The sequence below is a fragment of the Carettochelys insculpta genome, chromosome 6, assembly GCF_033958435.1.
Source record: "Carettochelys insculpta isolate YL-2023 chromosome 6, ASM3395843v1, whole genome shotgun sequence".
Lineage (NCBI taxonomy): Eukaryota > Metazoa > Chordata > Testudines > Carettochelyidae > Carettochelys > Carettochelys insculpta.
This window is the reverse complement of record NC_134142.1, coordinates 9,783,827-9,795,418: the sequence shown is the minus strand read 5'-3', so window position 1 is coordinate 9,795,418 and position 11,592 is coordinate 9,783,827. Positions and strand designations below refer to the sequence as shown.

The window sequence follows — 11,592 nt, the reverse complement described above, 5'->3', positions numbered from 1 at the left end:
GGCTGGGGGCCGGGAGGACAGGGAGGTATGGCCGAGGTGGGTCCTCGGCCCCAGGTGGCTCCTGCCCTGAGGAGCTGGTGGGTGGGGTGGCAGACGGGACAGCAGGCGGGGCAGCAGACGGGACAGCAGGCGGGGCAGCAGGTGGGACATCAGCAGGCGGGGTGGCGGGGAGGGCAGCACGGCGGACATCGGGGGGGGGCAGACGGGCCACCAGCTCCTCAAAGGTATCGGCCACCCGATTGAAGGTGGCCATAAACTCCCGCCAGGCCTCCCGGCGCCAGGCGGCCTCCTGCTCCTCAAATTGGAGCCTCCGCTCCATGAGGTCCGCCTGGCGCCGGAGGGCCGCAGCCACCTCGGGGTCATATGTAGTGCGGCAGTGGCCCCAGTGGGGGTGGGCCTCTCCCGGGGCAGGCAGTGACCCCGGGCATTGGTGTTCCGGTGGTCTCAGAGGGCTGTCTGGGACCATGGATGGTGTGGCTGCAGAAATAGGGGGAAAGGGGGAAGGAAGTCCGCGAGTACCCAGCCTTGACCTGTGGCCCACCCCCATGCCCCCAAGGGCCTGTGTCCCCCCCCATCCATCCCCCATTGGTGCATGCAGTGATCCTGTGGGTGGCCCCTTTTAGTGGTCCGCCCTTCTCCCCTCCCACTGGGGGTGGGGCACGGCACTGTCCATGGGTGGAGGTGCTGCTGGGCACTGGTGGCTGTGGCACTGGCCCTGTGCCATGGTGTGCCCGGGCCATGTCAGGCTGGGGTGTTGTGGGGATGTGTGGGGCCCCCGGTCAAGTGGTGCCCCTGCCCCATGCTCGGGGGGGTCTGTGCCCTGTGGGGTACGTACCTGACAGTGCACTGCCAGGATCAGGAGATGCCCATCTAGTGGACACCCAGCTGGAGCTATGGGATGGGATGTCCAGCACAACCTCCCCCTCCTCGCTGGACCACTCAGTGGCTGGGGTGGAGGGTCCCGGCTCTAGACCTGGGGGGTGCAGGGCTGGTCTCCGGACCTGACCCTGGCTCCGAGGCCGGCTGGGGCTCGTAGGCTGTGGTGTCAAGGGTGGCTGTGGGGGAGGAGGTGCCCCAGGGGCCCAGGATAGCCCTGAGCTCCCGGTAATAGGGGCAAGTGGCGGGGGCAGCCCCAGACCGGCTGGCTGAGTCCCAGGCCTGGGCATAACCCTGCCACAACTCCTTGACCTTACTCCTGACATGGTCAGGAGTGCGGGCAGGGTGACCCCGGGCAGCCAGGCCCTTGGCCAGCCAGGCGAACGCCTCTGCATTCTGCCGCTTGCGCCTCATGATGTGCAGCACCTCCACCTCCTCACCCCAGAGCCCCAGCAGGTCACGGAGCTCAGGATCAGTCCAGGAGGGGCCCCGCTTCCTACCTCGCTGGCTGGAGGCCTGGGATCCCTGGGACGGCCTGGACGGGGAGCTCTGGGGGTGCTTGGGAGGCTGGCTGGCTGCCATGGTGTCCCTCTGGGCTGTGCAGGGACACCTCGTGGCATGGCTGCTGCGTGCACGCCGTCAGCTTCCTGCTACGGGGTTTCTGGGTCCGTGCAGCTTTAAGAACCGCTGGGCGCAGAGATCTTAGAGCCCCGCAGGGGCTGGTGGGCGCATCTCAACCCCTCAGCTGATTGCCACCATGGCGGACCCTGCTATTTCAAAGTAGCGGGACGCGGATTGTCTACATGCACCCTACTTGGACGTTCAACATTGAAGTAGGGCGCTAGTCCCATCTTCTGATGGGAATAGCGATTTCGACGTCTCGCCGCTTAACGTCGATTTGAACGTCGAAATAGCACATGACACATGTAGCTGCGACGCATGCTATTTTGACGTTGTGCCGGCTACTTCGAAGTAGCTGGCTAGTGTAGACGCAGCCTTGGTGTTCGCACCTCCAGCTCAGCTGCTGGAAGTGGTTCACATCCTCCCTGACTGAACTGACCTCATCAGCTCTGGCTTTCCTCTTGATTGGGACTCCCTCCTTTTTATGTGCCTGTATATTTATACCTGCCTCTGGAATTTCCACTCTATGGCAAAGCGGCCCACAAACGCTTATGATCCAATAAATCTGTTAGTCTATAAGGTGCCACAGGACTTTTGATTGTTTTTGCAGATACAGACTAACACGGCTACCCCTCTGATACTATACCTATGCCAAAACACATCACTGAAACACACACTGAAAAGGGAGTGTTGAGTAAGCTCTGGGCCCTGCTGAAATGAATAAGAGTTTGCTGTCCACCTCAAAGGGGTTAGGATTTTCCCTGATATTTTAAACCAAAACCTGATCCTTGTCTCCACCAGGTATAAAAATAAATAAGAATGCCACACTATTCAGAAAATGAGGTCACTCTCACTGCACGCTAGCAGATTCTGGAAGCAGAAATGTTCTTGCCATTTGGAAAGGTGCAGTCAGTTCTGCCTTTGAGGTCTCGTGCCCACAATGTACATGATACACATACTTAACTTTAAGAATGTAATTGGACTGACTTCAGTGGGACCCCCCCATATGCTTAAAGATATGTATTTGCTTATGTATTTCTGCTAGGAGGACCAGATTTCTCAACTCCTTGCGAGATCAAGCCCTAAAATTGTTCTGAGAGACTCCTGGCTAACCCCACCAAGTTCCTTCTGAGCCATTTTATACATTTACTCATTGTAATTTTTTTAGCCCTGCTGTTATTTTCTGGTCTGACAAGGTTTTCCGTCACACTGGGATTTCTTTAGTTAGCTGCCTAGAATCAGCCTTAAGACTGTGTAACTCTAGTTCCTGTGTGCTCTGTCCAGTGCTCCCTCTCTTTTTTCCCATCCATGGGCAAGATAATTTTTAGGTGCACCAAAGCCTGCATTGACGTGCATCAACAATAGAAACTCATGCTACCCACAGTGGGTGCTCTGCTAATCAGCTTAGTGGCACCAGAATCTCTCCTGGGCAGCTTACAGGGACCACAGGCTCTGCCCAATCTTTTCCGTTATTTCTTTGAAGCTTTTTAGAGTGTAGTTCAACAGCTCTGTCCATTCTTAACAACTGTAAGGCGAGTGCATCGATGTAATGCTCAACGCTTCCTTCCTTAGCTTGGCTGGACAAAACCCGGAGCTCCACATTCAAGGAGAATCATTTTTGTTGATAGTCATAGAATCATAGAATCCTACGGCTGGAAGGGACCTCAGAATTTCCTCTAGTCCAGCCCCCTGCTTCAAGCAGGATCAACCCCCACTAAGTCATCCCAGCCAGGACCTTGTCAAGCCAGGACTTAAAATCCTCAAGGGATGGAGACTTCACCACCTCTCTCAGTAACGCATTCCAGTGCTTCACCACGCTCCTGGTGAAGTAGTTTTTCCTAATATCCAACCTACATCTCTTCCTCTGTAACTTCAGACCATTGCTCCTTGTTCTGCCATCTGACACCACTGAGAACAGCGTTAGTGATGTCTCCAGAGCGCTTTACTCCACTGTTGAAGGCAAACCATAGCCTACAGCATTTTTTTCTCCCTCTGCATTGGTCCAAAAGTTTAATGACTACCTAAGGAATACAGCTGATATGGGACATTCATTGTTCGAAGTTATAAAAAATATTGCATTTATCTGAGTTCGGTTTTTTTTCTACATTAAACCCCACAGGATGATGGGAAATGGACGGCAGGGGATTTTCAGTTTCCCAGTGTGGGGATGTGTGCATGAAATTTGGCTTTTTCACTATACAAGGACGAGGATTTATTGGCTTCTGAAACAAAGTGGCTCAGTGTGTCGACTAGGCCCTGAGCCTGAGGCAGGTTGGCTCATTGCGAATGTTTTGATTGCACCCTTCATTAAAAGGAAAGTTACCCCAAATTAGAAGGAAACGAACACTGAAAGAATCCAGCTGAATCCCTGTGTTATTTCTCAATAAAACATCTGTATTGTTCTTTTGGGATGGCTCTGCCAAACGAGTCAACAATAAACCAAAGAGCTGGCAATAGACAAAACACTGGAAAGCGCCTTTTTAATATGGAAAAGTATCCTGTAGTGTCGCAAAGCTCCGAGTGGAGGCTGCCCCTTGCCCCTGTGAAATGTATAAATAATATAGGGCCAGAGCGTCAGCTGATGTAAAGCAATGTAAGTCCACTGATGTCAATGGAACTCTGCTGATTTACTGTCGGAGGGGGAACTTGGCCTATTTTTTTGTTTGTTCATTTAAAAAAAAGACTTTTTTTTTTTTTTGGTATATAGGAACTTTGCAAACCTTGTTTTATTGTTAGCTCATTTGGCAGGAGCAGCTGAGCAATAGAAGTGTTTTATTTGGAAGTACTTTAGGGGGAATTTGACAGAGGCCTAGCTGCCTTATGGTTGTTCTAGCTCTCAGAGGTTTTCACCTCTTCTTGGAGGCTCTACCAGGCTAGGATTATCTCATTTGATTTCCTTGGATCTGCGTACAGCTGAGAATTGAGGAAAATTAAAGGCTAGTGAAGTTTGCTTTCATCTCACACTAGCAGCTTTCAGTTATTTAAATGTCACTTGTTCTCTCACTCCCTTTCTTTCTTTTTTTTCTTCTTCCTGACAACTACCTTCTTGTTTTTGGGAGCTCAAAATACCATGTGAGGTTTTATTTAGTTTGATTTGGTTCAGTAACCGAAGTGTGACCCAAGCAGTTTTTTCTCCTGCACAAGAAAAGTTTGGAGGAAGAGGCCAGCTTTTGATCTCAACTACACTGGTGTAAACCCAGCACAAGTCACTGACAGCTGAATCTGCTCCATCCATTTGAATATCAGGTGTGGAAACCTTTGCTTTTTTACAGCCAGCAATAACACGTGGGGTTATTTTGGTCTATGTTGTCACACAGCTTACTTTATTTCTCTCTAAATCTGTAAAACCCCATCACAAACGCACCACTCATGTTCAAAGAATGAAAATAAACCAGGAAACCGCCTCTCACACTCGCATAACCACCTCTTTCCTCTTCTTCCCAGGTCAGGGCCAGATCCTCAGCAGATGGAAAAGGCATTGCTGTGTTCAGCCAACCAGTGCGCACTGGATGTGCTCAGCAAATTTGAAATGCTGACTACTTATCCTTGGGCCTCTTCTGGCAACCTGGCTGCGAATATCGGGGCTGAAAATTTAGCCCTAAAATTCTAATTTTGGCTCTGATGCTGAATGGTTCTTAACCACTTAACCTTTACCTCCCATCCATCAAACAGGTACAATACTTGCCTACTGCTGGGAGGATTAATTCATCAATGTTCACAACACATGTTGCAAATGGAAAGTGCTATTTCGTAGCTAAGTGTGATTAAAAGTTTGTAGGAGTTTGCAACTAAAAGCAGCATCTCCCTTGAGGCTGCAGCTTGAGGGACTGTCCTGCAACTTATACTCATCTCCACAGAGAAGCACCTTCTCACACTCTGGAGGGTTTCACTATTGCCAATCCCAAACATTTCAAAATCAGAGTCAGGCCTCCAAAAATCACAAGATAGGCTGAAAAAATATGACTTTTTTTTTAAAATGGTACATGTTGGTTCTTTTTATTTACTGTCTAGTTTGTGACCCTGTAGGTGCACTTGGGCTGTGTTTTCAAGTTTCTCACCACAGCCAGAAGGGCAAGACACTGAGGGTCCCACAAAAAACTTCTAACATGGACTGTGATAAAATTGCATGAGCTGCCCTCGTTGGAATTCCCTTGTGAATCACAAGGCTGGTCATGGCTCTGGATTCAATGACTCAGACCCTCAACTGGTATCCCACCATTGATTCCACTGACTCCAGGGAACTATGCCAGTTTACAGTAATCAATTTTAATCTTTTAAGGATGCTTCCCTCTGTAGTTTGCCACCTGTGCTTGTTGGTGCAGTGTGGGGGCTGGCCCTGCCCCTCTTGGTCCCTTTGGGAGTGGCTTGTGACTAGGGAGAGGGGTTGTCTTAGAAGTCCAGGAGACCAATCACTAAGGTTGATGCTGGTTCCTACACAGAGTCCAAGATGGTGGGGGTTGGAAAATATCTCTTGACTTTTCCACCAGCCTGTGCACCTGAACAAAGGCCAAAAAGCTTTGCCCCTTAGGGTCCAGATTGCAGCATCTGGAGACAATGATCATAGAACTATAGAACTGTAGGACTGGAAGGAAACTTGAATCTAGTCCCGTGCATGCCTGGCAGGATTAAGTGTCATCTGAACCATCTCTGACAGGTGTCTGCCTAACCTGCTCTTAAAAGTCTCCAATGACGGAGATACCACAACTTCCCTAGGCAATTTATTCCAGTGCTTAGCCACCCTGACAGGAAGTTTTTCCTGATATCCAACCTTCCTTGCTGCAATGTAAGCCCATTGCTTCTTCTCCTACCCTCGGAGGTTAACCAGAACAATTTACCTCTCACCTCCTTGTAACACACTTTTATATACCTGAAAGTTGTTATCATGTCCTCCCTCAGTCGTCTCTTCTCCAGACTAAACAAACCCAGTTCTTTCAGTCTTCTCACAGAGGTCATGTTTTCTAGACCTCTGATCCTATTTATTTCCTCTTCTGTGGACTTTCTCCAATTTGTCCACATCTTTCCCGAAATGTAGAGCCCAGAACTAGGTGCAATACCCCAGCTAAGGCTGACTCAGCAGAGAGTAGGATGGAAGAATTCCTTCTTGTGTCTTTCTTATGATGATCCTTCTAATATATCGCAGAATGATGTTTGCTTGTTTTTTTGCAACGTTGTCACACTGTTGACTTACAAAAATAAAAAAGCAGTCCAGTAGCACTTTAAAGACTAACAAAATAATTTATTAGGTGATAAACTTTCATGGGACAGACCCACTTCTTCAGATCATAGCCATACCAGAACAGACTCAATGTTGACTTATACTCAGCTTATAATCCACTATGACCCCCCACACCTCGATCCCATTCCGCAGCACTCCTTTGTAGGCAGTCATTTCCTGTTTTGATGTGTGCAACTGTTTGTTTCTTCTGAGATGGAGCTCTCTGCATTTGTCCATGTTGAATCTGGTCCTATTTACCTCAGACCATTCCTCCAGTTTGCACAGATCATCTTGAATTCTGATCCTGTGCTATGGTCTCAGCTTCCTCTCTGCTGGTATGCTCAAAGACTTGAGGATGGAAGATCCCTGTTCATTTTGAGGAAGAGACAACAAAGTGACAAGGATGGTTAATTTTCAGCCTCCGTCTGTTGTGCTTTGCATCACACTGCGTCGTGGGGAAGGGCAGTCTGGCAGCATCCACACAGCACTTTCAGAAATGCGCAGCTCTTGGAATGAATATAATTTTACAGTTGGCCTGAGAAAGCTCCATCTAGTTGTCAGGGTTCAAGAATGTTGTTTTATTAGGATTACAGGCTTGTTCGTCTTTGGTGTCAGCAGGCGTTTATGACTGTTACAACAGGAATGAAAAGCTGGGTCTGGAATAAGTGACGCTTTCTCCTGCCAGGCGTTGGGTTCACTGCAGAGGCTAGACATATGTCTTTCTTTCTCCCACAGATGCTACTTTCATGCTGGATGAGGTGGTGGACTGCACTCTCGCACTGGAAGGAATGGCTGATGGCAGCTCTGACCTGCGACATAACTGCTGTGTGGCTTGCTGTGAGTTCATACGCCGAGCGTAACATAAGGACCATGTCACCCCCTCTGTCTCCGCAGGTGGAGCAAACCAGATCCTGGTGGGTATGCTAAGGAATGCCCCATGGGTGTCCCTTCATGGGAGCTGTGCAAGGTTAGTTGGGGTGAGATTGGGGACAAGACAGGGTTGGGCTAAGTGGGCAGTCACTGGCTGTTGCTTTCTTCTTCCCTCAGTTCAGCTGGACTGTCATGGATACATTAATCCATATTCTGGATCCCCCACTGCAGGATAGACTCCATCCTAGGGGGAGCACACGCTCTGCAGACAGCATGAGATTCCCGTGACTGTCCAGCTCTTACCCAGCCATTCTGTCAGAACCAGAAGGACACAGGAGATTCAGAAGAGAAGCCAGTGCAGAGGTCCAAGTGCTCTATGCAGATTACTCCAGCCTCCATAGATCCCCTGTTGTCCGTGACAATCTTGGCAGGTTGAGGAGCTATGCCCCCAGCTTCTTTCCCACAGGTGAACAAATTCTGCCTGGCCCAAAAGAGCAACGTCTGGGAAGATTTGCGCCAAGACCCTGACAGAGCATTCAGTCCCCTGGCTGGTCACTCCTGCTTAGGACACGGCCAAGCCATTAGCACTGCAATCATCAGCGAAGCCTGCTGAGGTTGGAGAACTTGGCTGACCATTTGCTTGTTTGTTTGTTTTGCTTGAGAAGCTCCATATGCCTTTCGGATTTGCTTGCTGTCAGTGAGCCGGGGAATAGCGAAGTGTCCACGTCAGTGGATTTTTGGTTGTTGTTTTATTTGAAGTAGCAGATGGCAGGCTCAGGAAAGGGGTTAAGATTAGCTCCCTTGTTGATGGGGAGAACTCTCATTTGTGGTAGTGCAAGGACAACAGGGCTGGTATAGCAGTGCCCAGGGTGGGATGTCGAGATGGGATCTTCCCAAAAGGCAGAGTCTTTTGGATGTCTTTGGGTGGAATCCTGATCAAAGAGCTCATTTTATCACTGTGCACAAACTATTGATTTTTCAAGTCATGTAGGTACAACCTCTGGTGTGCAACCATGAGCTTCCTCATGCAGTTGCAATTAGTGAGGCTGCTTGTATGAATAAGTGTGTCTCAGTGTACATAAGGCTGCAGAATGGGCCTTACATAATGCCCAGTCTTGAAGTCTTTACTCAGCCAGAACTCAGTTTAGTCTATGGGAATTTTGGCTAAAGCAGGACTGATTAAAACTATGGAAGGTACTTAGGACTTGGCCCGTACATCCTAGCTTCAAGTTTTTGGGCTGCAGGTTAATTACTAGTGTGAGTTACGTGGAACTTACCCTCAAGGTCCCGCAGAATTTTATGGGATTTCAGTGTGGAGCAAGGGCTCTGGCATAGTGCCCTGTGAGAAGAGCCATCATTAGTGGGGCTTGTGCGGTCTTGGTGGCATATGAAACTCCTTGGGAGACCTCAGATATAGGACCTCACCGTCCTCCCCAGAGAAGGGAGCACCTCCAATCAATCACTGATGCAGCTCATCTCTGCATTCAAAAGACATGAATGTGGAACACCTTCAAAGTCATAATCTGCTCTTGTGACCGGAGTAGCTTGGATTTTCCTGCAGCCAGAATTAGAGACCTGAGGTGAGCCATTTCACCTCTGAATATGACAGTGTCCAGTTACTCAAAACGTTGCTCATCTCTTCAGAGATGAGTGGAAAAAGGTATCCAAGAAGCAATATCTCTTCCATCTGAATGTGTTAGGAATCAGGGCCTGCAGCAGCATCAGACTCACGGCAACTGAATGAGCTTGTAGTAGGATGTTTGATGGACTACATAATTTTGCCAAGAGATGGTTCGTCCCGCTATTGCTAACTAGTGACCACATCTTCATGTGCAAAACTGAACACGTTAAACCCCTCTTGCTTGTGGATGAACCTGAGTCTTTGTTCCATTTCCAAAACTATATCATGTACACAACATTGCCAGGCCTAAGCCAATGCTCTGCAAAACAGATCAACAGCTACTGACAAATGCTGCTATGATTTCCTCAAGATTATTGCAACCATTTCTTCTCAAGCAGCCTGCTGTAAGATGCAAGTTCTTCAGCATATCTGTGTAGCACTAAAAACAAAAAGTCCGGTGGCATCTTATAGACTAACAGATGTTTTGGAGCATAAGCTTCTGTGGGCGAAGACTCACTTGTGTCCCTTATTTTTCCTGCTTAATCCATAACACAATGTCTCTGTAGATGTAGCCCAAAGCCACGGTGATCTTTTCATTTGCCCTGTCATGGTGGAGACTCGTGTCTGATTTGTTGTCCACTATCACTTCAAGCCTTCCTTCAGCTTTATTGCTTTCCTTCCTCAGAAAAGCTATATTTTAGTGTATTTGTTCTCCATACTGTATATTTATTTGCATTTTTTCCAAGCTGCATCTCTTTTCTGTAGGGTTCCATTAGCATTCCATGTGCTCTCTGTTCCAGTCCATCAGTGGAAACATTAAGTAAGGCTAAGTCTACACTAGGCAAAGTAAGTCAACCGCAGATACGCATTTCTAGCTATGGCAATTGCATAGCTAGAATCAACCTATCTGTGCTTGGCTTACTTGGCTGTCCATACTGAGGAAGGTTGATAGGAGAGTTTCTGCAGTCGACCTCTCTTATTCCGTGCATCTCAAGAGGCATACAGGGGTCAACTGTGACCTCTGAGAGGTCAATTTCACATGGCCCGACTAGATGCGCAAAATTGAACACCAGAAGATCAACCCTTAGCAGGTCAATCTTCCAGGGTAGTGTAGACATAACCTAATACTGGATCTGCCACCAGTCCTTGAAATATTCCACAGATCACTTCCAATGGATCTGACACACAGCTGCTTATTGTTATGCTTTGTTTAGGACCTTTCAGTTGGCTTTCAGTCCTCTAGGCACAGTATCAGGACTCCTGTTCATCAAGTCTATGGTACTGCACACGTTCAAAATAATGCATCTACTTAAAAGCCTTTCTGAATCAAAGCCTGAGTGTTACTGTACGTGTATCCAAGGTTTGGTCTACATTACAAACTTCCGTTGGTATGTCTCTTAGATGTTGGGAAAATCCACACCCTGGAGCAGTGCAGTTATATCGACTGAACTGCTGGTGTAGACAGTGCTATGTTGACAGGAGACAGGGCTGCTGATGGGAGGTGGGGAAGAGGGAGGGGGCAGTAGCCCTGGGCCCATTCAATCACTGCTGGAGCACCACACACTCCAGGTGGCCCTGAGGGCTTGGGTGGGATTGTCCCTTCAGCCTGAGGCCTCACTCCTTCCAGAAGCAGAAGGCTGTCCTCCTTTGCCTAGGGCCCCACATAGGCTGTTGGTCTCCCTGACAGGAGAAGCTCTTCCAACACCATAGTTAGCATCTTTGCTAAGCACTACAGAAGTGCATCTGAATCAGCACATCTACATCATGGCAATTTCTGCTGTTTGTACTTGTATGTGTAGACAAGCCCAAACCTACTACCTCTACTGCACTCATTTGCTCCCTACTTTTATAACTCCGTTCAATCAAGCAATCTCCACTGTTTGACAAGGCCATTTCCTTAGACTGCCTGCTCAATGCATAGGAGTCTAGTGTTTTCTTAATGTTTAGAGATTTTTTCCCCTTAATATTTGTTATAAAAGATTGGAGTTCAACAGTGCAACTCATGAATTGCTAGCTAGCCAGTCTTCTCCTGCTAAGTTCCAAGCCAAATCTAACAGTCTAAATTGGTTTACCTGGGCTTGTAACTTGAATTGTTGTTGGGAATTAGGGCATGTTATTATTAAGTGCCCCGGTGAATTAATTCAGTGCCAGATACAGTCCGAGATGTTCAATATGTTCTTGTCACTCAAGAAATGGATAAAGGTAAATGATAAATGCACTTAACTATGGAAGTGTCCTTAAATAGTCCCTTGGGGGCAGTACAGCTCCCATTTACCAGTCCTGATCCAGTGACCAGTGAAATTAATATGATTCTTTCCAAGAGTTGACCAGAGACCCAAAGACCAGCTACTCAGGTGAGAGAAGCACTGGGTCATTACCCATGCCAGTC

At 48.2% G+C, this 11,592-nt stretch overlaps 1 long non-coding RNA gene across 3 annotated transcripts in view; it reads right to left on the bottom strand.

Annotated features, from left to right (window-relative positions):
- The window catches only part of LOC142015107 (uncharacterized), a 67,264-nt gene that overhangs the window by 49,038 nt on the left and 6,634 nt on the right, over positions 1–11,592 (bottom strand). The gene's annotated exons all lie outside the window — the stretch shown is intronic.